The 27,948-nt window shown below is 41.7% G+C and overlaps 1 protein-coding gene across 1 annotated transcript in view; it reads right to left on the reverse strand.

Annotated features, from left to right (window-relative positions):
* SNAP25 (synaptosome associated protein 25) overlaps positions 1 to 19,141 on the reverse strand; it is a 158,286-nt gene extending 139,145 nt beyond the window's left edge. Inside the window, exon 1 of the mRNA XM_067012692.1 lies at positions 18,988 to 19,141. The gene's annotated coding sequence lies outside the window, so the exon portion shown is untranslated. The remainder of the gene's footprint in view (positions 1 to 18,987) is intronic.
* Between the last annotated feature and the right edge of the window lie 8,807 nt (positions 19,142 to 27,948).

Here is a 27,948-nt window from a genome sequence, read left to right on the forward strand (position 1 = left end):
GTGCTATACAGTAGGACCTTGTTGTTTACCCATTCTATATATAATAGTTTGCATCTGCTAATCCCAAACTCCCAGTCCATCCCTCGGCCACCCCCTCCCCCTTGGTAACCACAAGTCTGTTCTCTATGTCTGTGTGGACGACTCCAATACTAATCAGCACTGTCCATGAATAATTCTGGAAGCTCTCTCTAATTAACTAATAATAGTGATGATGGGGATGATAGATAACAATTATTTAGCTCTCAAAATATACCAAGCACTGTGCTAAATAATTTACATGCATTACCATTTTGAATTTTAATTCTCATAATAACTCTTTGATGTGGGTGCTAATTCCCACTGTATGGTGAAGGAAATTGAGGTTTACAGAGTTTATGAACTTGCCCAAGAACCCATAATTGGTAAATGGTGGAGCCAGGATCTGATCTACCTGGTCTCATTTAAGAGCCTGTACCTGTAACAACTATTAACCTTAACTTTTCCTGCCAGTATTTCAGTGACTCCCACTGCATTTTTTTTTTTTTTTTTTTTTGCTTCTCCAGGAAGAAAAATTTTCTATCTGGAGAGATCTGGTATCTTTTCCTTTTACCCCTAACAAAAAAGTATAAATTTATTGCACTTTGTAGAATTGCTGTTAATGATTTTGATGCATTTTTTAAAAAGATGATCACATGTGAAACATTACATTTACATATTTAAAGACAGTTTTCCTAAATGTCAGTTCAAAATATAGATGTATCAGGATTTGGAAAGGAAATAATTTTTTTTTAATCGCTGACTCTCCTTGTACTGTGGGTGCATCAGACCCCACCCAAGGCATCCCTGCCAAATAGTCTTTCTTTCTTCTTGAGTCCCCACCCCTGATCGGCATGACTTCCCATCCTCCTTTCTCCAGTTTCTCCAGATGGCAGACATCTTTCGGCCTCCTGGCTCCTGCAACTTCTTCCTACTGAATTGGAGCCAATTCCTGAAATCTAGCTTTCTCCTCTTCAAAGGGGTGTGCATAGCTTCTACAAGGACAAGGCCATCTGACTCCACTGCCTGTTGGCTTCTCTTGCCAATGTCCTTATCTGACTTCGGTTTTTCCCCAGTTTATCCCCATGGAGAGATGACCATCGGTTTGACTTGCATCAAGTTTTCCCGTTGGTCACCATCTCATTTTAATTCTTCTTTCCTCAACTTCACCGTTAAGATCTCACTCTTCTCTACTTTGAGGCTGTTTCTACCCCCTCTGTAATAGCGTTATTATAACTTAGGGAAGACAGATTAACTCTGACAGATTAACTCTGAGCTGGTTCATGGATGACCAAAGAATTGACCATTGATGTATAGGGTATGGGAGGAGCTGCTCTGCATGGCGGAGAAACTCACTTGCCACAGAAGAATGGATAACTGAGGCAGAGGCAAGAATCACATAGAACATACATGAGTAAGGTTTGTACTTTTCTCTTTTTCTATCTTTTTTTCTGTCTTAGCTTATTAGACCTGAATTTGCCCCTATTGCTACCTTCAAGCAATTACTGTCTTATATGATGTAGTCTAAGCTTTTCCTACATTGTCAGTAAAAAATTTGCCTTCCTCCTGTCTTCTAGAAATATGTAATCTGCCTGAATGTTTATGATATGTATAATTGAGCATTTCCCAAAAGTATGAAGACTCAATTAATGGGGGGCTTATACTACTCATGGAGATAACCTTTAAAAAAAAGGGCAGGACTTCCCTGGTGATGCAGTGGTTGACAATCCGCCTGCCGATGCAGGAGACACGGGTTCGTGCCCCGGTCTGGGAAGATCCCACATACCGCGGAGCGGCTGAGCCCGTGAGCCATGGCCGCTGAGCCTGTGCATCCGGAGCCTGCGTTCCGCAAAGGGAGAGGCCACAACAGTGAGAGGCCCGTGTAACACACACACACAAAAAAAAAGACAAAAAAAAAGGGCAAATATTTCTTCTGCTGGATCTTTTCTTTATCTTCAATGTGAGTACTTCTTACTTTCCCTTTACATCAGTGTTTATATTTTAATTTATTATTATATTTTTCTTTTATGTTGAGCCTGATGAAAGCTATGAGTTTTCTCTCTCCAGTAAAATGTCCAAATCTCTCTCTCTCTCTCTCATACACACACACACACACACACACACACATTTTGACCAGAATCTTGAAGTATTCATTGCTGCTCACACCCACAGAAATCCATTCTTCCCACTGCTGTCAGACTAAGATTTCCGTAAGATGAGTGAGGTCATTTTACTTTCCTGATCTCTGTCACCACCAGATAACAGAATGAAGCCCCAAATCTTCCATGACTTTGCTCAAATTACCCTTCCTTTCCATTTATCCTCTGTTCTAGCAACATTCTGTGCATTCTTATCTCTTCATGCCTTTCAGGCTGTTCACTTGACCTGGAATAATTTCCTCTTATTCTCTACCTTGGAGAATCATATGCTTTTTTCCCAATCCCACTAACAGCACCTTCTGTGAATCCCTCTATCACACCAACCAACATAGAGGACCCAAACAGAATCAGGATTCATCTTTCCTTTCTTTACCTTTCAACTCCATGAAGCTTTAAACTCTTTGATAGTGTTTAAGAGCATATAAATCTTAAGATTAAACAGAACCTTAAAAACCATTTTGTAAAGCTCTTTTTTTTGTTTGCCTCATATCGTTTATCAACAATAATAAAATTTTAAAACATTCAATGTGCAACTTTGATGTGTTGGGCACTGATCCAACCACTGGGGCATAGCATGGAACTTTCTCTATATTGAGAGAAGGAAGGCTAGAAATAAGTTTTAAAAAACAAGTACTTACAAATGTTGAGCATTGGAAGTTCATTACTTTGAGAAATGAGATGGAGAATGACTAGAACATTAATTTGTTTAATTTGGAGGTCTAGAGAAGCATCTCTGACATATGAGTTGAAACCTGAATGGTAAGAAAGAGCTGGCGAGGTAAAGATGGGGGGGAGTAGAATGTCTGGTAGAAGGTACAGCAAGTGCAAAGGCCCTGAGGAGGGAGTTTGATAAAACAAAGACAAAAGGCCAGTGGGGGGTGTTCTTAGTTGAGGTCAGAGAGGAATAAGGAGTTTGGAATTTATTCTAAGTGACATAGAGCCTTCTAAGTCTGCAAGCTCCTTGAGAGCAGACTTATGTGGCCCAGTACAATGCTTGGCAAAAGAAATAATGCTGTAATGAGAAACTTTTTATAATAAAGTCATTTTGAGAATGTTAAGATGCTCCTTATTGTAAACTACTAGGAGAAAGTTGTTTTCTAGGCTATGCTATGTATATCCATAGTCACATTTGACTAACAGAAAATTTAGCTATTAAAATAACAACCCTTGGATTCCAATTTTCTCCAAGGACGATTGTGGGAACTTTTATGAGCTCACAACAGTCCAGCTTGTCCTGCAAGTTCCCATTCATTCCACTTTCTTAGATTCTATCTTATCACTGAAATGGTTTGAACCCTCAGGAATTTTACAAGCTTCGATCTGCTCTTGGCTTTTTTGCCTCTAGCATTCAATTTTCACACCTACTTTTATGAATTCAGGAATGGTACTAGACTGGCTTCCTCTCATAGGATTTTTTCCATTTCAACACATTTTCAAACATTACTTATTTAGAAGGTTGTATAAAACATATATGTTCAAAGAATAATTGTAAAGCAAATATTTGTGTAATCACCACCTAGGTTAAGAAATGGAATGTTACATTTTAGAAAGTGAGATTTTAGGACCGAAAGCAACCTTTAGAATTGAAATCACCTGGTTTGCACCCAAGTTACAGATGAAAAGTCTAAGGCTTAGAATTGGTAAGTGGTTTTATGCAGACCATACAGCAGTTACTGATGGTGCTAATGGAGAACCATCAACCCTAAACTAACAGGCACTGCAGAGATCAGGGGCTCAGTTTCCCAGACCAGGCTGTCTGGGCTCTAGATGAACAGTTCAGTTAGAGCTGAAGGGGGAGGAGGTGACCATATCAAGGAGGGACAATTATTCCCCTTTCCAGAAGCTTTTGATGAAGGTAACACTTACGGTCAATTCTCAGGGTGCTTTGCTAATTTCATATGTGGTTGGATTTTTAGCATGGAGTTCTTTCCTTTTTTTCTTTTTCATCACTAATTTGGTTCATGTTTACAGTCAATATTTTCTAACTATCATAAGATTTTTAGTGAGTAGTGGAATTAGAATTGGTTTGGAGTTTTACCTCAGTAGCTTTTTATTCCAAAGACAGTTTTGGTTGGAGGAGTGGGGTGTTGTAATCATATCTGATCATTTCTCTAGTAGGGTTGAGATCTGGGGCTGTGTGATTCTGTGTCATTAGCATTGTTTCTCTCTCTCATTCATGTCAAATAACCAATTAACACTAGTTCCTTGGAAACACCAAAAGTTGGGGACAATAATCACATAAACATCTGTATTCCTCTATGTAACTTTTTGCTCCCCACCAGGGAATTTCTTGTACTTCATAGGCAAAAAAGGAGGAGCAACATTTTTGGATTCCTAAGAATTAATTCAAAGGTAGAAAAAAGACTTTATTCCAGGTAGAAAACATGACTGTAGTGTGCAAAGAGTGGAGGTGGCCATGATTAATTGGAGATCGTTTGCCCATTTGTGATACTGTGATATCATAAGAAATATATATTTTGTCTTCATCCCAGGTTCCTGGCACAGAGCTCCTAAAACCCTTGAAATTTCTGAGTAACAGGGTAAGAGGAGCCTTTGTTATTTGTAATAAGTCCCTTTAATCATACTTGAGTTTATGCTAATGAGGTGACACTTGGAGGATGGGGCTGGTTGCCAGAGGAACACACCATGTATTAGAGTGTTGGAACTTTTGGCCCCACCCCCCAAACTCCAGGGAGGATAGAGGGGCTGGCATTTAGGTTAATCACTAATGGCCAGTGATTTAATCAATTGTGCCTACATAATGGAATTTCCATAAAAATTTTAACTGAAGGGGTTTGAAGAGATTCCTGTTTGCTGAACATGTTGAGGTGTGGGGTGGGGGAGGGGAGGGGAGTAGCATGCCTAGAAAGGGCATGGATGCTTCAAGCCCCCTCATCACCCCCATACCTTGCCTTATGCATCTCTTCCATTTTGCTGTTTCTTTGTTGTATTCTTTATAATAAATGGATAATAGTAAGTAAAGCACTTTCCTGAATTCTGTGAGCCATTCTTGCAAATTGTCAAACCTGAAGAGGGGTCGTGGGAACCTCTGGTGTCAGATGTACACTGACAACCTGAGACTTTCAACTAGCCTCTGAAGTGGAGAGCAGTCTTGTGGGACTGAGCCCTTAACCTGTGGGGTCTATGCTAATTCCAGATAGTATCGTAATTGAGTTAAATTGTAGGACACTTAGCTGATGTCCACTAAGAATTGGGAAATTGCTTGGTGTGGAAGAAAACAGACACATACACATTTGGTGACAGAAGTGAAAAGTAGAAGGAACTACCTTTTGTTTTTAATTTTTTTTTCTTTATGAATCTAAAGACATTTACACTCAAACATTTTAAAAATACCCTGTGAAGACAAAAAATCATCTGTAAGAGGAAAGAAGCCTATAACCAACTTCCTTCCAAGTTTGCCATCTTTGAATCTTTTCACAATAGCCAAAGTAAATTAAAATTTCCACAAAGTATAATGTTAGTGAGAGAAAAAGTTACAGAGTGATAGCATATCAGTTCAGGGTTCTGGTTGTAATGACGGTGGAAAAGGAGGTGGTCGATAGAATGGGGCAATGTGGAAGACTTTGTTACAAAGCAGGCTTTCTCTTGGTGAACTAGTGTGGTTTACCATTTTATCTCTCCACTCTTCATTTGGGGTTTTTTCCCAAGCTGTCTTCCAGTTCACAAATTCTTCCTTCAGCTCTGTTTATTCTGCTGTTAAATCATCCTTTAATTTTTTTCTTTGTCTATTGTATCTTTAGGTTCTAGAATTTCATTTTGTTATTTTAAAATCTTCAAAATTCTTTGTCAAATTTTTCAATCTTAATTTTTATCTGTTTCACTATAGCAAAAAGTTGTTGTAAACTCTGGTTCTTATACTCAAATATAAGGAAACCCTGTGGTTTTCTTTGTGTTGTCTGAAGTTTTTGATGTTTCTTTTTAATGATCTTTTTTTTACCTGATTTTATTTTATGTAAGACATTATATTTGGAAAAATACTTGTGCAGATTTTTCAACCTATGATGATGTTATCTTCCTCTAGAAAGGAATTTCATTTCTTTCTGTCACATGCCTGGGACACTAGCAATTTGAGGCCACCTTAATCCAATTTGGGAATTTAGATTATCTGGGCAACCCAGATAACTCAAAGCTAAACTATATATGAGACCTGGGTGACTTTGGTTCCAAGTTTTGTCTTCCTGATACAGTGAGAATGAAAAAAACCCTTTACACAGTCTCTCAGATGCATCTTCCATATTGGCAAAAAGTAGCACCAAATAATGGTTCACTCTCTAGATTTCCACATTCCCCTGGATGTTGACTTGGTAATTCTTCACTGTCTTATTTACTCTTTCTTGCTTTCAAGCTGACTTTTATTATTAATTTTTTAAACATCTTTATTGGAGTATAATTGCTTTACAATGGTGTGCTAGTTTCTGCTTTACAACAAAGTGAATCAGTTATACATATACATATGTTCCCATATCTCTTCCCTCTTGCGTCTCCCTCCCTCCCACCCTCCCTATCCCACCCCTCTAGGTGGTCACAAACCACCTAGCTGATCTCCCTGTGCCATGCGGCTGCTTCCCACTAGCTATCCACCCTACGTCTGGTAGTGTATATATGTCCATGCCACTCTCTCACTTCGTCACAGCTTACCCTTCCCCCTCCCCATATCCTCAAGTCCATGCTCTAGTAGGTCTGTGTTTTATTCCCGTCCTACTCCTAGTCTGACATTTTTTTCCCTTAGATTCCATATATATGTGTTAGCATACGGTATTTGTTTTTCTCCTTCTGACTTACAAAATTGATAAACCATTAGCCAGACTCATCAAGAAAAAAAGGGAGAAAACTCAAATCAATAGAATTAGAAATGAAAAAGGAGAGGTAACAATGGACACTGCAGAAATACAAAAGATTATTAGAGATTACTACAAGCAACTGTATGCCAATAAAATGGACAACCTGGAAGAAATGGACAAATTCTTAGAAATGCACAAGCTGCCGAAACTGAACCAGGAAGAAATAGAAAATATGAACAGACCAATCACAAGCACTGAAATTGAAACTGTGATGAAAAATCTTCCAACAAACAAAAGCCCAGGACCAGATGCCTTCACAGGTGAATTCTATCAAACATTTAGAGAAGAGCTAACACCTATCCTTCTCAAACTCTTCCAACAGATAGCAGAGGGAGGAACACTCCCAAACTCATTCTATGAGGCCACCATCACCCTGATACCAAAACCAGACAAAGACGTCACAAAGAAAGAAAACTACAGGCCAATATCACTGATAAACATAGATGCAAAAATCCTCAACAAAATACTAGCAAACAGAATCCAACAGCACATGAAAAGGATCATACACCATGATCAAGTGGGGTTTATTCCAGGAATGCAAGGATTCTTCAATATACGCTGATCAATGAATGTGATACACCATATCAACAAACTGAAGGAGAGAAACCATATTATTAATTTTTAAAATATACATTTCCAGGTTTTTCTAGTTGTCCTCATGATAAGGCTAATCCAAATTACATAGTCTTCCATTACTAGAGGCAGAATTCTTGAGCTAGTGTGATTTATAAGCTAGTCACCTACGTATAAACTTCAGGGGCTGGTTATACAATGGCCTGGAGAACAATATCTGAGGTGCCACCTTTCTCAGATATTGCCCTATTACCTCCTCTTTGGTGATGACCTCATTTCTCTTTGACAGCTACTTCCTGCACTCCTCCTCCCAACTCCCTACTGAGCCATACTCATGATGCAGAAGTCCCTTAACATTTTATGACCTGAGCTAGAAGATAAAAAGGATGTCTATCCATCATCATCCTTCCCCTTCAGTTACTGATTGATTGATTGGTGAATGTACTTTGGTGAATGGCCAGGAGGGAATGAGTGAGCTTTTGGAAAATATATAACTTGGGATCCTGAAAACAAAGTCATTTTCTCTTGAAAAATTCAGGGATATGTGATATCTTCAGAATCAAATGTGTTCTTTTTTTTTTTGGTGAGGTTCAGCTAAAGATTCAACGTCTTTTCAACACATGCTTCAGATGGTCTTAAAAATTGGCATATCAATTTGTGAGTACTTGCAAAAGACGCTTTCATAATTTTCTTGGCTTAAAAGTCCTTAAACACATGAAGAATGTTTTTTAAAATAAACTTTTACTGAAATGTAAAATAAATACAGGAACATGCACAGATAAGTGTACAGCTTAATGGATTTTGGTAAAGTTAGCACATCCGTGCAACCAGGACCCAAAATCAGACCTAGGTCATTAGCAGCACCCCAGATGCCTCTTTCATGTCCCTTGCTGATCACTAACTCCTCAAGGGTAACCACTATCCTGATCTCATATTATGGATTAGTTCTTCTTGTTTTTGAACTTTACACATTTAGTACATACTGTTGTGACTGTTTGGTGTTTTTATTCTTTCAATATTATGTGTGTGGGATGCATTAATATTATTGCATGTGACTGTAAATCATTCATTCTCCTTTTTTGTTATAGTCATCCATTGCATTAATATACCATGATTTATTTTTCCATCCTGCTGTTGATGGACATGGGGATTCCACCATTTTACAAACAGTGCTGTGACAAAAATTCTTGTACATTCTTATTATCTTTTGGTAAACACAGATATCAAGAAGATTCTTGATGTTTCATCTTCTAAGGTTTATCCTGTCCTTGACCTCCTAATTTGCACCAAATATAGATGAAGATTCTGAGATGATTACCATGAACTGCTCTCTGGGTAAGTTGGGACCACATTGTCCAGCTGAATGTGATCTTTTGGCTGAACCATATCACCATAATCCAGTGGTTAAATTGGATGAATTTGATAAAATTGTGGAAAGACCTCATTGGTAGAGCACCTCAGTTTGGTTTAAATCCTGGGTCTGTACCCTGACTTCTGAACATTGTTTCATGTTTCCATTTGGTGATCCAAATTATATCTACTACCCATTATAGATTGTCTTAGAAGTTAATTCTGCCATGTCCAATTGAATCTTTTAAGAATGTGAGAAAAGTCTGTCTTTTAAAAATAAAATACCGTCCCTTATGAGAATATTATTACAATTCTATTTGCTAATGAGATTCTGTGAGAATTCACAAAATAAATGATGTCTGTTCATGGAATCTCCAAATTGCTTAAAATCCACGTGGATAGAAAAACTATCCATACATTAGAGCAGAAGATGCCTAAAAGAGGCTACTATAGCTAATGTGAGTTATTGTCATATATGCCTAGAAGCTAAACAGATGGCTAATATGGGAATTAGAGTAGAATTCTTCATTCATTCCACAAAAACCAATTGAGCCTCTATTGTTTGCTATTCTCTATGCTAATATAATTTACATTAAATTATATTAAATTAAATGTTAATTATATAACATAGTACTGTCATAACATGATCTACTATAATTCCAGAGAGTGATAAGAGCTGGAGAGAAAATAAATCAACATAAGTAGAAGAGTGGAGGCAGGATGTTATTTTAGATAGGGGAGGGAAGGGGGAGTCAGGAAATCACTTTGAATGAGTGACACATGCAAACACCTGAGTGAAGTGAGGGAACAAACATTTCCTTGATCTGGAGGAAAAATATTTTAGGAAGAGAGATTTGCAAGACCAAAGGCCCTGAGATGGAACCAAGATTGGCATATTCAAGGAGGAGCCAAAAGGACACTGTGGTTGAAGTATAGTGAGTAAGGGAGAGAAGAAGAGGAGGTCAGAGGAGAGAGGAAAAGGAAGACAGGGGCCATGTAAGGAATCTGAGTTTTATTCCAAGGTGGATAGCATTCCACTGAATTATAAGTTGGGGTGGGGAGTGTGTGGTTTGATCTGACATACTGTTTGGAAAGATCGATTTGGCTGTTGCATAGGGAATGGATTATAGGTATTAGGAATGGAAGCAAGGCAGTCTCCTCTGAGAAACTCATTTGATTCCCTGGGTTTGGGAAGTGGGAGATATACATGTGGTGAAGGCTACTACAGGGCAGAGTAGGAAATTGTTCCCAAGGAAAAAGGGGGTCTATATAAGTGAGCTAATTGCCAGAATTTCAATTTGAGAAGATATCAGATGAACCCCTTTTACTCCTTTATTTTATAGATGAGAAAAATTAAGGCTCAGAGAGCCTAAGTAACTTTCCTAAGGAGATGTGATAGCCACATTGAAAACATGAAGAAATTTGGAGAAAGGTAATTTCTAAGTGAAATGATTCATGAAATAAAGTGAAATTATTGGTAAAAGTTACAAATATTTTTAACTTGAGAGTTCAATCTCTCTCTCTCTCTCTCTCTCTCTCTCTCTCTCTTTTTTTTTTTTTTTTTTTTTATAAAACAAAATAGCCAGATTACTACCTTGAGATGACTTTAGGAAAGCAATATTGACTTTGAACTTTTTAACAGCAAAGTCCATACGCTGGCCATATGATGGGTGCTCAATAAATAAATGCTGAATGATTACTTGATGAACTTGGGAATCAGAAGATTTCTGAAAGGTGGTAGAAAAAGAGAGAAAAAAAAGCACTGGCTCTGTACTTAGCACTGTGTTAACATTGAGAAAGAACAATTAAAGTATTAGTCAGCATGTTTTAGATTATAAGTGACAGAAACTCAGTTCAAACTGATTTAAGCATTAAAGAACACTCATTGACCCATATAATTAAGTCTAGGGTTATATACTGGGTGCAGGTATGGCTGGATCCAGGGCTCATATGGCATTTAAAGAATTCTGTCTTTGTTTCTCTCTCTTTCCATTTATTTGTTCATCTTTCCTTCATGTTGGCTTCATTTTCAGTCTGACTTTCTTTACATGGAAGTCCTCCTACAGTTACAAGCTTATGTCTTCCAGTTTATTAACACCAACAGAAAGACTTTTCTTTTCCCAAATGGTTCTATCAAAAGTCTTCAGAGGCCAGGCCAGTCAGCCCAAAGGAAGAGTGAAGAATGACTAGCAGAAGTTGGTAGAGTGGATAGTGGCAGGTAAAACAACAAAGACCTACTACCAAAGCGAAAGAAGAAAAAGGGAATCTTGCAGCCAAAGAGGCAATTTCTGCTTATGAAATCCCTCCAAAATCTATGGCACCTTGGGAATTCCCTGGTGGTCCAGTGGTTAGGACTCACGCTTTCACTGCCATGGGCCCCAGTTCAATCCCTGGTTGGAGAACTAAGATACCACAAGCCATGTGGCATGACCAAAAATAAATAAATAAAAATAATAAAACCTAAGGCACCTCAACTCTAGAGCAAGAGTTGCCAGCTCAGTATTCAAAAGTCTCCTCTGCTTACAATACTAACAGTGCAGATATTTATAGATATTTTCAAAAGCTCTACATATTCTCTTTCAGGCTTCCTGAGGCAGCTAAATTTTCCCAAGGCCCCCTGAGAAATTGAACAGACTTCTTCTTGGGTGTATAAGTGTGTTCACAGGACCAACAGCCACTGTCATGTTTCTCTCCTCCTCACAGATGCCCCAGTCATTGGTATGAAGACCCAAATGCCCATGGTTTGTCTGTATCTCTTTAAAGACATTCTTCATGTTTATAAAAGGGACAATGATCCCAATGTCTGCTTTCCTCAGAAGTTCAAGTGCTAGGGCAAAGGAATAGCAGACCAAATGGGATGGTGACTTCAGGCAAGTTGTTTAGCTTTTACTCTGTGATGAAGACAACCAAAGAAACAAACTGCTTTCCTATACTCCACTAAAAATGTCCACCAAACATCCTCCCAGCCGGCTGAAATATAAGTCAGCTAAGGGACTCTAAAACAATTAAATTAATTGAAAACACATTTTATAAAAGAAATTGAATAGATCGTTTGAGGTCACAGAGCATCCACTAATGAATGTTTGCCTCAGCATTTGCAGCTTTATTTTGCCTCCCCAATTATAACATTTCTGAAATCCACTTATTTTTCCTTTGTGTATAAATTCTGAGACTGTGTGTTTCTAGTCATGGCTCCATAAGAGCAGTATTAATCAACTTCACAACTTTTGTCATATGTGCCACATCATCAAGGTTCAGTGAAGGCAAGAAAAAACACTCTAGGTATTTCAAACAGAAGGGGACTTAATTCAGGGAGATAAGTGCTTACAAAATGGTGGGAGGAGTGGAAGTCAGAGGCACCAGTGGAATTTTGGTTTCACTGTCAAAGAAAAATAACTGTGCTTATCACATTTCCATCTTTTTTTTTTTTTTTTTTTTTTCCGGTATGCGGGCCTCTCACTGTCGTGGCTCTCCCGTGGCGGAGCACAGGCTCCGGACGCGCAGGCTCAGTGGCCATGGCTCACGGGCCCAGCGGCTCCGCGACATGTGGGATCTTCGCGGACTGGGGCACGAACCCGTGTCCCCTGCATTGGCAGGTGGACTCTCAACCACTGCACCACCAGGGAAGCCCCACATTTCCATTCTTGATGCCTCCATAACCACCTCACTCCCAGGAGGCTGTTGACTAGAAAGTGGAACCCTGAGTCTGACGCTTGCATGCACTCAAATCTCTCAAAGCTTACTAACCCACTGCCTCCACTGCAGCAAGACTATGTCTACTTTATTTCTGCCTTACAAAACTCAGGCAACTAATTGGCACAATGTAATTCATATACAGAACCCTGACAACAAGGGTGTCTTCAAAGTGTAATTTTAAGACTTCCAACCTCTTGGAAGGAAAAGACGAGGTTGAGAGAACTAATCCAAGAATATGTCACTTGCACTCACTTTACAAATTAAAGTTATTTTAAAAAGAGACCTTATATTTATACTGTAAACGAAAATCCTGGATCATTTGCCATTAAAAGAAGGTATTTGTCAAAGTAAATGCAAGAAATTTTTTTGCCTTAAGTTTCCCAAAGATATTTTTTTCTCCCTGAGGGAACAGAATAATTATAAAAGGCTCTTCTCCCAGGCTCTCCCCAAACTGTACTATTCACCCACGCTACCCCCATCTACCCATTTTGTGTGAGCCAAAAGCGAATATTTGCAATTAAATTACAGCTCATGCCTCAATAAAGCAGATGTCTGTATGAGTCATATTTAAACTTTTTTTTTTCCTGTGGGGGGTGGAGAGGACCACTCAGAACCTCTCAGCCCCAGCAGCACACAACAGTGCACTTTGGGAAATGCTTTATTGGGTTATAAGCACCTTGAAGTTGCTTTGATATCCTTTGTCTTAAGTTCTAGGATAGACCCCCACATTAAAAAAAAAATCCAACCTGGAGTTACAAATTTAGGAAGGAAGAAAATCAGGAAAGAGAACTTCAGGGAATTTCAGGAAGTGAAACAAAGACCAACAGTGAATTTAAAGCAGTTGCCTTTGTCTGGTGGGGAGGAGGGAGGGAACCTGAGGTCACTCTTGCAGGTAGAGCCACAAGCCCTGGACAAGAGTTGTCCATTTAACCCAACTCCTTTCCTGGTGCTTTGAGTCTGTCTTCCCTGTTAGCAGGTAACCAAACCCATCTCTGCCATGAGAACCATCGCTTTTCCTTTCTTTCCCCCACTTCACCTTGATCAGCAACCCCTTAACCTCCCATCCCCAACTCTGCTTCATTTGTCTTCAGAGCAGTCATTACTACCAGCTTCATCTTACTGTCTGCCTTTCAAAGAGCCCCTTGACTGTCTGTTTTGTTCACAGCATATCCACAGTATCTAAACACTGTTTGTTACAAACACTCAATTCACATTGGTTGAACGAATAGCAAGCAGGTCAGTGAGTGGCCAGCCTGCTAGGCTCAAGCCAGGCCAACCCAGAAAGAAGCCCCGACCCAGCTCAGCCTCACTTCGAACCTTCTATGTGTCATAGAATGTCAGATTGATGAAAACCTTTTACAATGAAATGCATTTCAAACTCCAGACCACCTGAATCACACATAGGTCTTTATGTTGTTGTAAATTCAATATTGAGATAATGTTGGTGGTTTCCTCTTTTGTCTTAGATGACAACAAAGAACTACCTCTTTTCATTCTCTGAGCCCCAGTTTCCTCACCTGGAAAATGGGGAGGATTTTTTTTGTGTGATTCATCACTTGTTGCAGAGGTCGTACAAAACGATGCATTTATCCATGTATTTCATCATTTAAGAAGTAGTTTTGTGAGTGCCTACCATGGGCAAGGACTTTAAATGGCATCTTCTCAGTGTGGCCCTTTATAATTACCTTCTGTAATATTTCAGCCCTCCCCCCTCAGCATTCCTAATCTTCCTTCTCTGCTCTGTTTTTCTGACAAGTGTTTTTTATTCTCTAACTTTATATATATATATATATATATAATATATATATATATATATAATATATATATATATATTTGATTTATATTATTTATTACAGGTATCTTTTTAATTTTTATTTTATATCTCCCCCTTCTAGGTTCCTAGGTTTTAAGCTCCATGAGAGGGATATTTTTTTTGTTTTTTTTTTTGCTATTGTTTTTCCAGGCCTGCCCCATTGTGGGCATTTAATAAATAATGTCGACTGAATAAACAAATGTCCCATGCTCAGAGTACAAGTGCTGATATAAACCAGGCTACCATATAAAGTTCAAATTTATCCCTTATTAGAGAAAACTCACTGAAGAATGTGTGTTCTGTACAGATGGCTTGTACAGAAGGGCTGGAGTTGGGCTGAAGGAACAATTAGGGGGCCAGTACATAACCCAGGCAAGAGAGGACAAAGTGACTGAACTCAGACAGCATCTGTGAGTGAAGGGAAAGGGACAATTAGAAAGTATTGAGGATAAAGAATTGCAGGGTTTGGTGGGTGCTTAGATGTGAGACGTGGTGGGAAAAGTGAAATCAACGTTGAATCCCTCATTTCTGGATTGGGCAACCTGGTGGATGTTGATGAGTTGCACTGAGATGGGGAAGTTGGAGAAAGAAGTGGTTGAATTTTTTTTGTTTTTGTTTGTTTGTTTTGGCTACTCCACGTTGGAGAAGGAAGTGGTTGGGTTTTTTTTGTTTTTGTTTGTTTGTTTTGGCTACTCCACGTTGGAGAAGAAGTGGTTGGGGTTTTTCTGGCTTTTGCTTTGTTTTTGGCCACTCTGTGTGGCATGCGGGATCTTAATATCCCGACCAGGGATCGAACCTGTGCCCCCTTCAGTGGAAGCACGGAGTCTTAACCGCTGGACTGCCAAGGAAGTCCTAGGAAATGGTTGCTTGAAGGACGAGCATGGGGAGAGAATTTGTTGTCAGGTACCTGTGGGCCAACAGGTGTTCACCAGGAGATGAACCAGGGCTCTGGGTTGAGAAGAGCAGTTTAGGCTGGAGGTAAAGATTTGAGAGCCGTAGTCCTCAGCGTGCAGAGTGAGGAGGGGGAGGGGCCAAGGGCAACACCATCATTTGGGATAAATGGAGAAAAAGCAGAGCTGCAAAGAGAACTGAAAGCCATCAGCAGAGTAGGAGGAAACGAGGGGAGATTTTTCAAAGAGGGAGAAGCCAACAGCATCAGATGTCAGAAAGGTATCAAGCAGCACAAAGAATGAAAAGTTTCCACTGGATTTGGCACATGGAGGGCCAGGTGACAGAATGGACATGCTGACAGGAAGACTGAAGATCCTTACTTCTGTTCTCATCTTATTTCTCCGTAGACTGAGGAGCACCCCTTATGCTAAAAAATAAGCCTTTCGCCTGTTCCATTTGGTGCAGACCCCAGAGTTCTGCACCATGGATGATGGAAAAGACTTCCATTTATTTAAAATCCAAAACTATTAAGATCTCCTTCAGGCTAAATAACCACAATTCCTTTACTTTATTAACAAACATGGTGAGCTGAAAAGTTCTGGAATTGGGAGCCAGGAAACCTGGGCTGATCTAGCTTAAGATCTGTTATGGCTAAAGGGTGACCTTGAACAACACGTGGAGTTTTCTTTCAAGTCAGTTTTCCTCATCTGTAAAATTATGGGGTTGGCCTAAATCAGGTCCCTGGGAACATGTATCAGGAGTAGTTGAGTGATCTTTTAGCTTTAACATTTATGAATTAATGAAATCCACAGTAGATATTTATGAACGATTCTAAAAATATCCAATTTTTATTCCATTCCAATAATAATTTTGTGTTTGGACTCATTTCAGTTCCTCTATGTATTAGGCACCTAGAAGCCTAAACATTACACAGAGGTTTCTAGCATGGTCATGACTCAAGCAGCAGAGTATATAAGAAGATGGAACAAAATACACGCTCTATACCTCTGTCACAGGCTGCTGGCTGTTGTCAAGCTGCTAGTGATTCATTTAGTATTCTGGTTGCAAAGAAGCAGGGCTAAGTCATTCACATTATTCTTACGGTTTCCTTTAAATGTAATTAATCCTAATTAAGACAATATTCACCAAGGGTCCTGAAAACAAAACACAATGATAAAACCACCAGTCTATTAATTTAATAGATTTCTTAAAGGTAGCTGAGAAAATTTTGTTATTTATGTCGTGTGTTTGCCCAGTGTTTCGCCAACATGACTCAAATGCCAGTGAACTTCTCCCCCTTTGTCTCTTAAAGAAATGGAGCCAGTGAGAACGGAAGAACCATGGTGGTGTTGAAAATGTGGTCTTTGAAGTTCATGTGTGTAACTGTAGTAGATTATTGTTCAGCTTGTCTCCACTCCTTCACCCCCTGCCACCCCCAACCTCCAAGGAAAGTGTGGACTTTCTTGCATAACTGATATTGGCCTTGACCATATGTCCTGCTTAGGCCAATGGCATATGGTTGGAAGTGACAGGGTCACTGCTGCTTGATGTCTTTCTGACATCAGACACTGTTGGCTTCTCCCTCTTTGAAATGACATCTTAGAAGGAGACAGTGCATGTTTCCACTAGTGCTTCTGGAAGCTTCTTCTCCGTCACGAGAAGGGTTTCTCCCTAGTAGCTGCTCCATTTTCAGCCTAAATCTCAAAATGAGATTTATGAAGCAAAATTGCCCCAGTGGACGTACAGATGCCGAGTGGCCCCAGCTGACTTGCGGACCCTGACACAATATCTCCTTCAGATAATGCGTTTTTCTGTACCCAGCCACAGAAAGAATAGAAGGCGGCTAGCAGCAAAATGATCTGACACTTAAGAAGAAAATCAGTGGCAGATGTCTGCCTTTATGCTTTCTCATCTAATCCTTACAAAAACCATGTGAAGACTTAGTTCCTATTTTTCAGTTAGGAAAACTGAGGTTCGCACAGGGTAACTAACTCAAATTCTAATTCCAGTTCATCTGACTTTCAAGTTTGTATTATTTTTCAACTACAAAAACCAATGTCAAGTCCCTTTTATGACCTGTTGGTATTCAAATAAAAATGATTTTGTCATGGAAAAAACCTGGATGGAGGAAGCAGGGAACATATATTCAGCCCCTTTGATGGAAGAGTGACATAGCATATGGTTTCAAATCACGGAGAGGCAAGGAAACTTCCCTCAGTTTGCAAATTTGCCTTTGAGGACTCCAGGCATGGGAGCTGTGTCAGAGTCAATATATCTGCCCAGGGGTAGATTAGGACCAGGTGACTGCCGAGCTCTTCACTGTCTCCTTCTGAGCTGCACTCATCAAATCACTGTGCAGCCTGAAGATAGGTGAGGCAAAAGGTAACCTCGTGCCCTCTGACTTTTGCCTTTTGCCTCTCTCTCTCAGGGCTTTTTGAAACCACGTTGGTGGCAACCAGTGGCCACCAGCTTACAGGGCACAAGTCATTTGAAGTAATAAAACAAGAGGTAACTCTGGCCAGAGCCAGCCATTGGATTTTCAGGGGTTTCAGCTTTCCTTCAGGAAACATGGCTGTATAACTGAATCAATTTGCTGTACATCTGAAACGAACACAACATTGTTAATCATATATGCGCCAATATAAAATAAAAATTTAAAAAATAAAAAGGCTTAATAAGAATATAGATTCAAATTTATTTCTGATAATGATAATTGACCTAAACTTGAAAATCATATCCTAAATTTTGCTCCCCTCACCACCAAAAAAGAAAACACGTTTTCTTCAAAGGGTCAAGTGGTATATGTCAGTTACGTGTGTGGACACCAAAACCAAGTTGCTCAAATCCCAGCTCTTCTAATTACTCGTTGTGTAACCCTTGGGATGTTACTTCCCCTCTCCAATGCCTCAGTCTCATCTGTAAAACAGACTCATCTATTCGTTGCACGCACATGCCCTGCCATGGGCCACAACCTTGATTCCATGTGCTGCGGATGGAGCAGTGAGCAAAACCAACCAATGTCCTTCTGTTCTCATAGAGGAGACAGATGAGAAACAGATCTATTTGTAACCCAATTTTAGAGAGCGCTAAATGCTATAAAGACAAATAAAGCACGGTAAGGGATGGAGAGAGGAGGAAGAAATGGCCATATTACAAAGAGCAGAAGAGAGAAGTCTCTTGGAGGAGATAAAACACTGAGAAGGCCGGAATATTGTGAAGGGAGAGAGCCACACAGTACCTAAGGCAAGAGTATTCTAAGCAGGGGGAATGGGAATAGTAAACAAAATACAGCAACTGTACCCACTTAACTGGAGTGCTGCAGGAGTGACAGGGGATAATACGTGTAAAATGAGGCCATAAAATCTACCCTGTGAAGGCGAGCCCTGCAGGTATCACAGGATCTCAGAGATGAAAGAATCATAAAGTTCGGTTCCACCCTTTCCCTAATAATGCACGTGTCTCCTACAATAGCTAAGAAACTTCGGCTTAAGTGCCTGTCAAGATGGGGAGCTCCTACCCCAGCAGGCAGGGTCCGGCCTCCGTGGTTGGGGGCTTTTCATTGTGAGGAAGCACCTGGTCCCCTGAGCTTACATCCTACATCCGACGCACAGGAATCACAGAAACCTACCTGCTGCCTCTTTCACATGCCGCCGCCTCCAACGTTTGAAATACTTTCATCTCAGCTCCATCAGTTCCTTCAACCATTCCTTATCTGTGTGGCTTCCGGATTCCTCACTGTTCCATTTGATCATTTCAAACGCACTGCACAATACGATCAGTCTCTGATAGATGGGGGAGGGTGTGTGTGTGTGTGTGCAGCAAATGGGGAGATCAGTGCTTGAGGCTGGAACCTTCCCACTCAAAAGCTCCTTCCTATAAGCAGAGTCCCGAGATAAAGAGGAGTATGTCTCCTCTTCTCCGTGGGTGCCTGCTCCTGCCTGGCATAACCCCAGCCTGCACCAATCTGAAATCACACCTAGGGTGATGCTTAAGAGAATTAGTTGACTGACTAGTGCTTCCAGTTTCCTGGAGAAGAGAGAAGAGAGGGCAGGAGGTGTTGGGGGACACGGTGAGTGGTGGTGGGTTCAGGACAGATGTAATTGCCATGTTATTAATTAAGCATCAGATTAAGGGGATTAGAATAGAGCTGATGAGTCAGAAATCCTAACTTCCATTTCCTGTGAGCCAGTCAGCTGGGTCCTGCTCCCCAGCCTCAGCTCAGCTCTCGCCTCTGCCAGCTGCCTCCTAAAACAAGCCACGGCTGCAAGGGTGAGAGGGTGTAGATGACTCAGCACGAGCCCATCCCAGTTGCTAGAAAATAATTCCGAGGAGAAATCTGCCTGCTGATAGATGACTGGGGCCATGTTGTCTTTAGAGCTTACTTGCTTTGGAGCGGATTCTCCTTGGCATGACTTCTGAAAGGATGGGCAGGTTTCATCACTGTGGATCACAGGCCTGAATTTTAAGCAAAGCATTCAATGGTGTTGTGAAGTTCTGTATCATCTTTTTCTGGTTAAATTATTGGACAAACATAGACAATTGGGACGGTAGGCAGAAACAGGAGATAACAGTAAACACAGGTCATGTTTCGATCTGTTTTATTCCTTTGTTTCAGTTTTTATACTTAAAACAAAAACCTTAATTCTTAAATTGAATGTAGGAAGGGACAGTGCAAGTAAAATTGAGGCACCCCCTCAGGCTGATCCAATATTAAGCGATAGTCACGGCGCAAACAGCCTCTAACCGCAACTTCACAGTGATTTATCTGCTCTCCTGGGCCGGCTTGATAAAGCAGCCACACCAACGACGCTCAGATGATGCCACTCCAGGACTCAGTCTGCTGGAAGCTGCCAATTGGCTGAATAACTGCTGGAAAATAATGAGCCAGTTTCTCATTGGTTGATCTGTTTGACTGCCAGGCAGGGTGGGCAGGGCCAGGAACTGGATGGGGGCCGGTCCATTCCAGGGCACCAGGCGATCGGAGCTTGAAGCTGTCCAAACTGGGCAATCTCCCACTTGGGGTTCCTGAAACCGTCAGCCACAAGAATTTGCAGACTCATCCTACCTGACTCAAAGCTTTTGCTGTTGTGGAAAATGTGATTGCAGAATTTTACTGCCTTCTGCTGTTTGCAGACATGTTTTTGGTTTTTGGTTTTTGGTTTTAACTCTGTGGAAGTGGCAAATTACTGGCCCTCGAGCCCTCTGTATCCAGCCAAAGCCCAGTGATTCGTCAGAGGCAAACTCCTGCATGGATGTTTTCTTGACTATTATCATGAAGTGCATGATAATCTGTCTCCCCTAAACTCCTAGAACTTCAACTGTCTAGATCAGTGGGTCTCAAAGATCGCTGTGCTTGGAATTTCCTGGGCATTCAGTTAAAATGTAGGTTCTTATTAAGCAGGTCTGGGGTGGGGCCTTGCATCTCTCACAAGCTTTCAGAGGATCCAAACTTCTGTAGCAAGGGTCCATTTCCTTGACAACAGAAATGGGCTGTCTGTGACCTTGCACGTTTCTCCTGATATATCCAAAGCTTCCCCAGGGCTTGTATGCTCTCTGCCTTTTTACCCTCCCTAGCACCTCACCCAATGCTGGTGAACAGATAGTGCTAACAAATATTTGTAGAATAAAGAAACTCCTATATGGGAGAAACAATGTCTATGCCTCATCAGCACAATAACTCATGCAGGAAAGGTGCTCAATAGTTATTCATTGAATGAATCAATGAATGAATGAATGATCTGCCGGTATCTAGGAGGCTGGTGAGAGAATAATAAAAAAGAGAAGACTAAATCTAAGAGATTTTTAAGCTCTGCTTGCTTGAATCAAGCAGGTGGGAAAAGCATGGAAGCAAATTCAGGAAACATGGCATCTGGGATTAACACCCTAGCCACGTGGCATCTAACACGTACGTTGCTAGACCATTTCTTTTGTGAAGATTTTTAAACGCATTTCCACTGTCACAGTAGGCTTTTGAGTGAATCTGCTGATCTGCCCTGTTTGGGGTACTGGGGAGAGGTACACAACGGGGAGTAGGAAAGGGTACCACTTACCCTGGCAAAGCTCAGTAGGAAGTAAGTCTTGGGCTGCCTGAGAAACAGTGAACCCTCAAGCAGTGATTTTTGAACTGATTCTTTTCAGTGACCTTCACCTCCTTCTTTCCTTACTTCTGACCACCCACCAACACTCACTCCAACACACAGACCAGTTTTTGACCTTGGCCTGGAAACCTGACCCTCATCCTTGCCTAGTTTTATCAGCTGGGAGGTTGTATCAGTGTCCTGGCCATACAAGTGGACCCTGACTGTGTAAAGAGGCCACAGCTGTTCATAGAGGGGGGTAGCCATCTCCCAACATTGGGGAAGGAGAACCATTGATAGCAGCAAGGTGAAAGCAAACTGGGCAGCCAGGAGAAACAGGGAGGCCGCAGGTCAAGGCAGCAGCAGGAGTTCTACTCTTCAGACTTAGGGAGATGACTAAGTATACACTGTGGTTTTATAGCCCACAAACTTTGTCACCTGCCCTAAGTAGCTCTCTGACCAGCGTGTGGTACCCCCTTCCCTTTGCCCGTTCCAGAACATCTGCCATTAGAGCCAACCTTTTGGGTATGGAAATAAATCAGACAATAGCTTTGGAAGGCCACTGTTAACTGTACCTTTGACATCTGGCATCTGTGGGGGTGGTGAGGGGGGAGCTGCAGGCTTCCTTGGAGTCTTCCTATATCAGCACCTAGACAGGCAGAGCCCTGAGTATTTTCCAGCCAGCTCCAGCTGGATTTTGGGGGGCATAGAGACTAGATAAGTTTCACTGATTTGAACCCTGAACTTTGCTGAGCCGGAATCATCCTGGCTGATGGACTGCCACAGGGCTCAGGGTCAAGGGAGAGTATCCAGATATTTCCAAGCCACGTGAGAAAGTCTGCAGCCTGGAGCTGCTTTCTGGAGGGGCAGAAAGAGACAATGAAACCCTAGGGTCCTCAGTCCCTGCAGCTGTAGCCAGGCATGCCCTGAGCTGTACCTGTCTTGCATTACTGCACCCAGCTTTCCAGCCAGCTCTGCAGTCTGGCTGGCTTTGTTTGCAGCAGTGCTGTGTCCCCTCTGGCACAGGTGGTGCGGATGCTCTGCAGGGCCCAGCAGAGGTGCACCAGGCAGCCTCCAGTGTCCCTGCGTAGCTGAGAGCACCGCAGTGAGGGCTTGGGCCAGCTCTGGGCTGGCTGCCAACAGCCTCTTGCAGACTGCGTCACAGCACAGATCTCTTGCTTGCAGGCAGGGGAGGAGTAAGGAAAGCTTGGGACTTGAAATGTCTCTGGCGCTGCTTCATCCCCCCTTTCCACAACCCTCTGCTTTCCTCCACCCTGCCCCCTCCCCCGCCCCGGCCCTTATCATGTTGACACATTTGTGTCCTTCTGATGGCTTTTCATGTCAACCTCCAAACAAAATGACTCAGACCATGGTGCATTCCATCAGGACAGCGCTTTCTAGGGAGAAACAGGCTGGCTGACCTTATTACGTGTTAGGCATGTCAATGGGTTTCAGCGTGAAGTAATGAAAATCAGCAGTTTCCATCTAGAGGCCTTTCCTGCATGGAACCAGCAGGGTTCCCTTGCTACTCAAATTCATCTTTCTGTATCTTGATTTCCCCATCTGTAAAATGAGAACAGTTACTCCTCCCTTCTCTGTTTTACCAGGTCTTGTGAGTATCATGGGGAATATTAGAAGGTTTCATAAACTTTAGTGTACAGGAAGTTACCTGGGGAGCCTGATTCCATAAGTCTGGGGAAAGGCCTGAGATTCTGCATTTCTAACATACTCCTGGGCTAATGGATGCTGCTGGTCTGTGTACCACTCTGAGTAGTGAGGGGCTAGTAAATAAGAGGACAATTTGAACATCATGAAGCACCAGGAAACTGTAGCATTTTAATTATTCTATGTGTTTGTCCTTCTAAAAAGCACATTTGCATCTTTAAAAGAGTCTTCACATCTTTAATTCAGATGAATGTCATTATTTTTGGCATCTTAGAGAGCTACTAGAGAGAAAATGTAAAGCTAAGAGGGACTGATTATCATTTCTGTTGTCACTGAAGCTTCCTCTTCCTTTTTTCTCTCCTTTCCTCCTCTCAGAGCTGGGATTGAATATGGATTCAAATGCAACTTCTTACCTAAGCAACGGATTGTCAGCAGGTGAACAAGGGTGTTGGGTCATTCCCCAGGCCAGACGAGGGACAAAAGAGGGGTTGATTGAAAACCATTGTTTTCTCAAGAGAAAGAGTATATATGTGCATCAAAAGGCATGCAGAGTTGGTCCTCCATATCCAAGGGTTCCACATGCTCAGACTCCACCAACAGTGGATTGGTAAAACTCAGAAAAAAAATTAAAAATACAGAAAGTTCCAAAAAGCAGAACTTGAATTTGCTGTGCATGGGAAATGTTATTTACATAGCATTTACATTATATTAGATATTATAAGTAATCTAAGGATGATTTAAAGTATATGAGAGGGAGGATGTGTGTCGGTTATATGCAAACACTGTGTGCCATTTTATATAGGGGACTTGAGCATCTGTGGATTTTGGTATCCAGAGTGGGTCTTAGAACCAATCCCCTGCAGATACTGAGGGAGGACTGTATAAGAATGTTTATAGCACCACTATCTATAAAGTCAAAGCTGGAAAGAACCCAAATGTCTAATAGTAATAGAATAGAATAAATTGGGCTGTATTCATGCAATGGAATACTACAGAACAATAAAATATGAATCAACTACTATAACATGTACCCTCATATATAGATCCTATAGATGAAATTTGTTACCAAACTCAAATTTGGCTGCTCAAGAATCCAATACTGAGAGACAAGAGTTGGGCAAAGGGAAAGGTAGCTTTATTGAGGAAGCTGGTCATCCTGGGGAGAAGGTGGACTCATGTCCCAAAGAACCAACTCCCAACTCCCCAGGTTTTGCTTGGAGATTATATAGGGAAAGGGGGAAGGGGGCTACATGCTGGGGAGGGGGCAATATTCTATTTTCAGAAATAATTGTCTCAATCTTGCAACTCTAAGTAGCCATCAGGTCTTGCTTGCAGTTGGAACATTAGCTGAGCCATAAGTCTCTGGTCAGCTGGGAGGGGCCCTGCAAGGTTCTGCTCAGTTTCAAAATGATGAGCAGACATAAGACATGCTGTATGATTCCATTTGTATGAAGTTCAAAAACAAGCAAAACTAAGTAACAGGGTTACTTCTGTATGAGGTAGCAGTGTTGACAGGGAATGGACATAAGGGAGCTTCTGGGGGCTAGAAAATGCCTTCATATTGGTCTGAGCTGAACTCTTAAGATTTGTACAAATTACTGGATGCTTATTATATCATCATAAAGAAAATTTAAAGCTACAAAAAGAGAAAAGCTAGTTCTAATTTTACCCCCACATTTCACATTTCTGGACTTTGCTCTCCTTCTCTCCTTTATGACACATCTTTTATTAAATGGAAGCTCCTATTGGTCATACTAGTCAACTTCCCTGATTTGCTTTCTGCTTGCTTCCCAGGTACCTCTGCTGGACCATGGAACAGAAGTAGAACCTGCCTTCTCATCACTTCCCCTGTGACTACACAGAAGGCTTCAGGGTGTGTTGTTTGCTGCTCACAGGTTCTCTCCTGAGCTTGAAGCCTGCCCCTGCCTCCGGTGCTGTGTCCTCTGGTCACCAGAACCCTTGCTCTCTCCAGGGCTCTGAGCTGCAAACCTGCCTCCCCAAGTCCAAAATCAGGCATGCAGAGCTGTTTGTACTTTGAAGTTTAATGTTTCTCTCCCACATTTGGTTTTATCCAAGAAGGGTCTGAAAATTGTGGGGCATCTGTTGTGAAAGTATCTGTTGCCATGATAATGCTGCCTAACAAGCCACTCCAAAACTCAGCATCTTCAAACAACAATCACTATTAGTTCTCCAGGTTATGGTTCAGTTGGGTGGTCCTTCTGCTCCGGGCTCTGCTGACCTCTGCTGTGCTTGCTTGTGAGTCGGTGGTCAGTTGGGGGATGACTGCTCAAGAATGGCCTCACCCGCATGCTTGTTTGTCAGCTGGCTGCTGGCTGGGGGGATGGCACAGATGAGTCACATGTCCCTCATCCTCCAGCAGGCTAGTCTGGATATTGTCACATGGTGATAGCTAAGGGTCTGAGAGAGAAGGGTGCTCAAGGACACTGGAGGTGAGGCTTGGAGCTGGAAAAACATTCTTTCTGTTCTATTTTACCCATCAAAACAAATCACAGACCAGCCCAGTTTCCAGGGATAGGAAACACAATCTGCGTCTAGCTTAGAGAAACTGCAAAATCACATTGCAATAAGTGTGCAAGGGGTGGAAAAAGAGGGCCATTTTTTTTTTTTTTTTGTATTCAATCTACTACATGTGGCTGGGGTATGAAAACAGAGGCATTGGGAATCAGGTCTTTTCCCTTCTGCAAAGCATCTGTGGGGTAGCAGCTGCTCTCCAGGCCTCCTGCAGCCTTGACTCTGACCCCACAAAACCAGTCAGACCTGTTCTCCAGCCTTCTTTTATGCATTATTCCTTTGGGGCTCAGCAGACTTTTAATCCTGCTGGTCAAATAAATGTGTGGAAACCTGAGTGAGCACTTAAAAAGGAAATGTTTTAGGTCAAGTTTCCCAGAAGAGCCCGGAATGGGGATTTTCGTCAAGTGATTTGTTGTGGAAAGAATCTCAGGAAAGGGGAGAGGACTAAGGTGTGGGTGTGTTCTCCCACTCTGAGACAAGGAAGCTGGGCTTCTTTGCCCCCATATCTGTCAGTCATTGGCTATGGCTGCCCCTGGTTGAGGGGAGACACACATCTCCATTGCTGTGTCTTCCATCAGCCTCGGGCAATTTTCTAGAAGATGTAGTCATGAGATCTTAATGGCAACACTCAGAGCAGCTGGGGAATGGGAATGTGGTCCAGGAAAGGGGGTTCTGGGCTGGACCCCAAGAGCATTTGCTAACAGAAGCACTATTTAGAAACTGAATTCTGAACTCAAAGAAGATCTAGGGAAAATTTAGCAGAGACCTGATAACTGTCCCAATTTTGACGAGTTGTAATGACACATAGAGGAACCCATTCTGTAGGCAGATCTAAGATCCATAATTGGACACTCAGTAGAGGCAGATTTGGGCTTAACAGAAGGGGAGAACATTGCATAATTTGAGAATTCTGAAAATGAAAAGGAAGGCCCTGGGAGTGGTGAATTTTTGAAAAAGGGATTCGGCAACATTCGGTGGGAAGATAGTATAGGATATTAGTTAGGTTCTCAAAGAAAGAAAGTGAGGGATGATGACTAAAATCCCACATCCTTGAGTTCTTGATGGCCAGAGATTCAAGAGGGAAGAGTATAGAGGGGACATTTATTCGGGGCAAATACACTTCTTCTATTAATACAGAGCTTTGGCCTCAATCCCTTGTTTATCACCCCCAGCTCTGCCTGGCTGGGCCACATGCCAGTTGAGAGGTAGATTGAAGGGAACTTCATGCAGTCAGAGTGAGCCCTGGTGAACATGCAACATCAGCTAAAAAGGAAAAGAGAAAGGTGGACGCTTAAAGAAATGTCAGAATAGACCCCAAGAAGAATGGTCACCCAAAACAACATTGCCCAGCTCTGCCTTTGAGTCTTATTGGAGGTAGACTCTCACGTATTTGGGTGTTTGGCTTGGCACAGAGTCCAGTGGGATTTTCTCATGCCTCTAGTTTGGCTGCACAATAAAATCACTTGGAGACCTTTTAAAAACTTATCATCCAGCTTCTCTCCAGACCAATAAAATCAGAATTTCTGGGGGTGGGAGACATATCAGTAATTTTTAGTTAGAGCAGTAATCCTCAGACTTTAGCATGCATCAGAGTTATCTGGTGGGCTTGTTGAAATATAGATTTCTGAGTCCCAACCTCAGAGATTCTGATTCAGTAAATCTGGGAAAGGCCTAAAAAACTTGCCTTTTTAACAAATACCCAGGTGATGCCAATGCTGCTGGTCTGGGCACCACATCTTAAGAACCCACCGATAGAGACAGACAGAAAGAAGGAGGAAAACCTGTGATGGCTTCAATGTAAGGCTGCCTCAAGCGAGGGCTTGATGTGGGTAATTCTTCCATGTTCTTTCTTGAATTCCCTAGTTCTATGGCTGTTCACACTGGCCCCAAAACCTGGATATTATTTGTATTCAGCTGTGGGGTGCCAGATAGTCAGACTCTCAAAATGGTTGGGTAAACATTTTCAAGATATCCTAGGTATTCAACAGTGGGTAGAAACCAACCCATGTTGTGTCAAATAGGTGTTTGAAATCTTATCTTCCCCTGAAAGTACCAGGGTATTTCTTGGGAGTCGACTCACATTTGTATTGAGTTTCAGGCCCCAAGGACTTCCTCTTGCTGCATCTGCTCGCTAAGAGCTCCCCGCCCCATCCCCCCAAAGCTTACTTGAGGGAAAAACTTTTCTCCAATATCAACAAGTTTGGAAGATACTTAGGTGACATTGTCACATATGCCTCTTTTGAAGACTCTCTCTCACCGTCTACTAATAATTGCTAACTTCCCAAAGAAGCCAGGAGAGATTAATTTTCTGTATA

This window comes from Kogia breviceps, chromosome 14 (assembly GCF_026419965.1).
Source record: "Kogia breviceps isolate mKogBre1 chromosome 14, mKogBre1 haplotype 1, whole genome shotgun sequence".
Lineage (NCBI taxonomy): Eukaryota > Metazoa > Chordata > Mammalia > Artiodactyla > Physeteridae > Kogia > Kogia breviceps.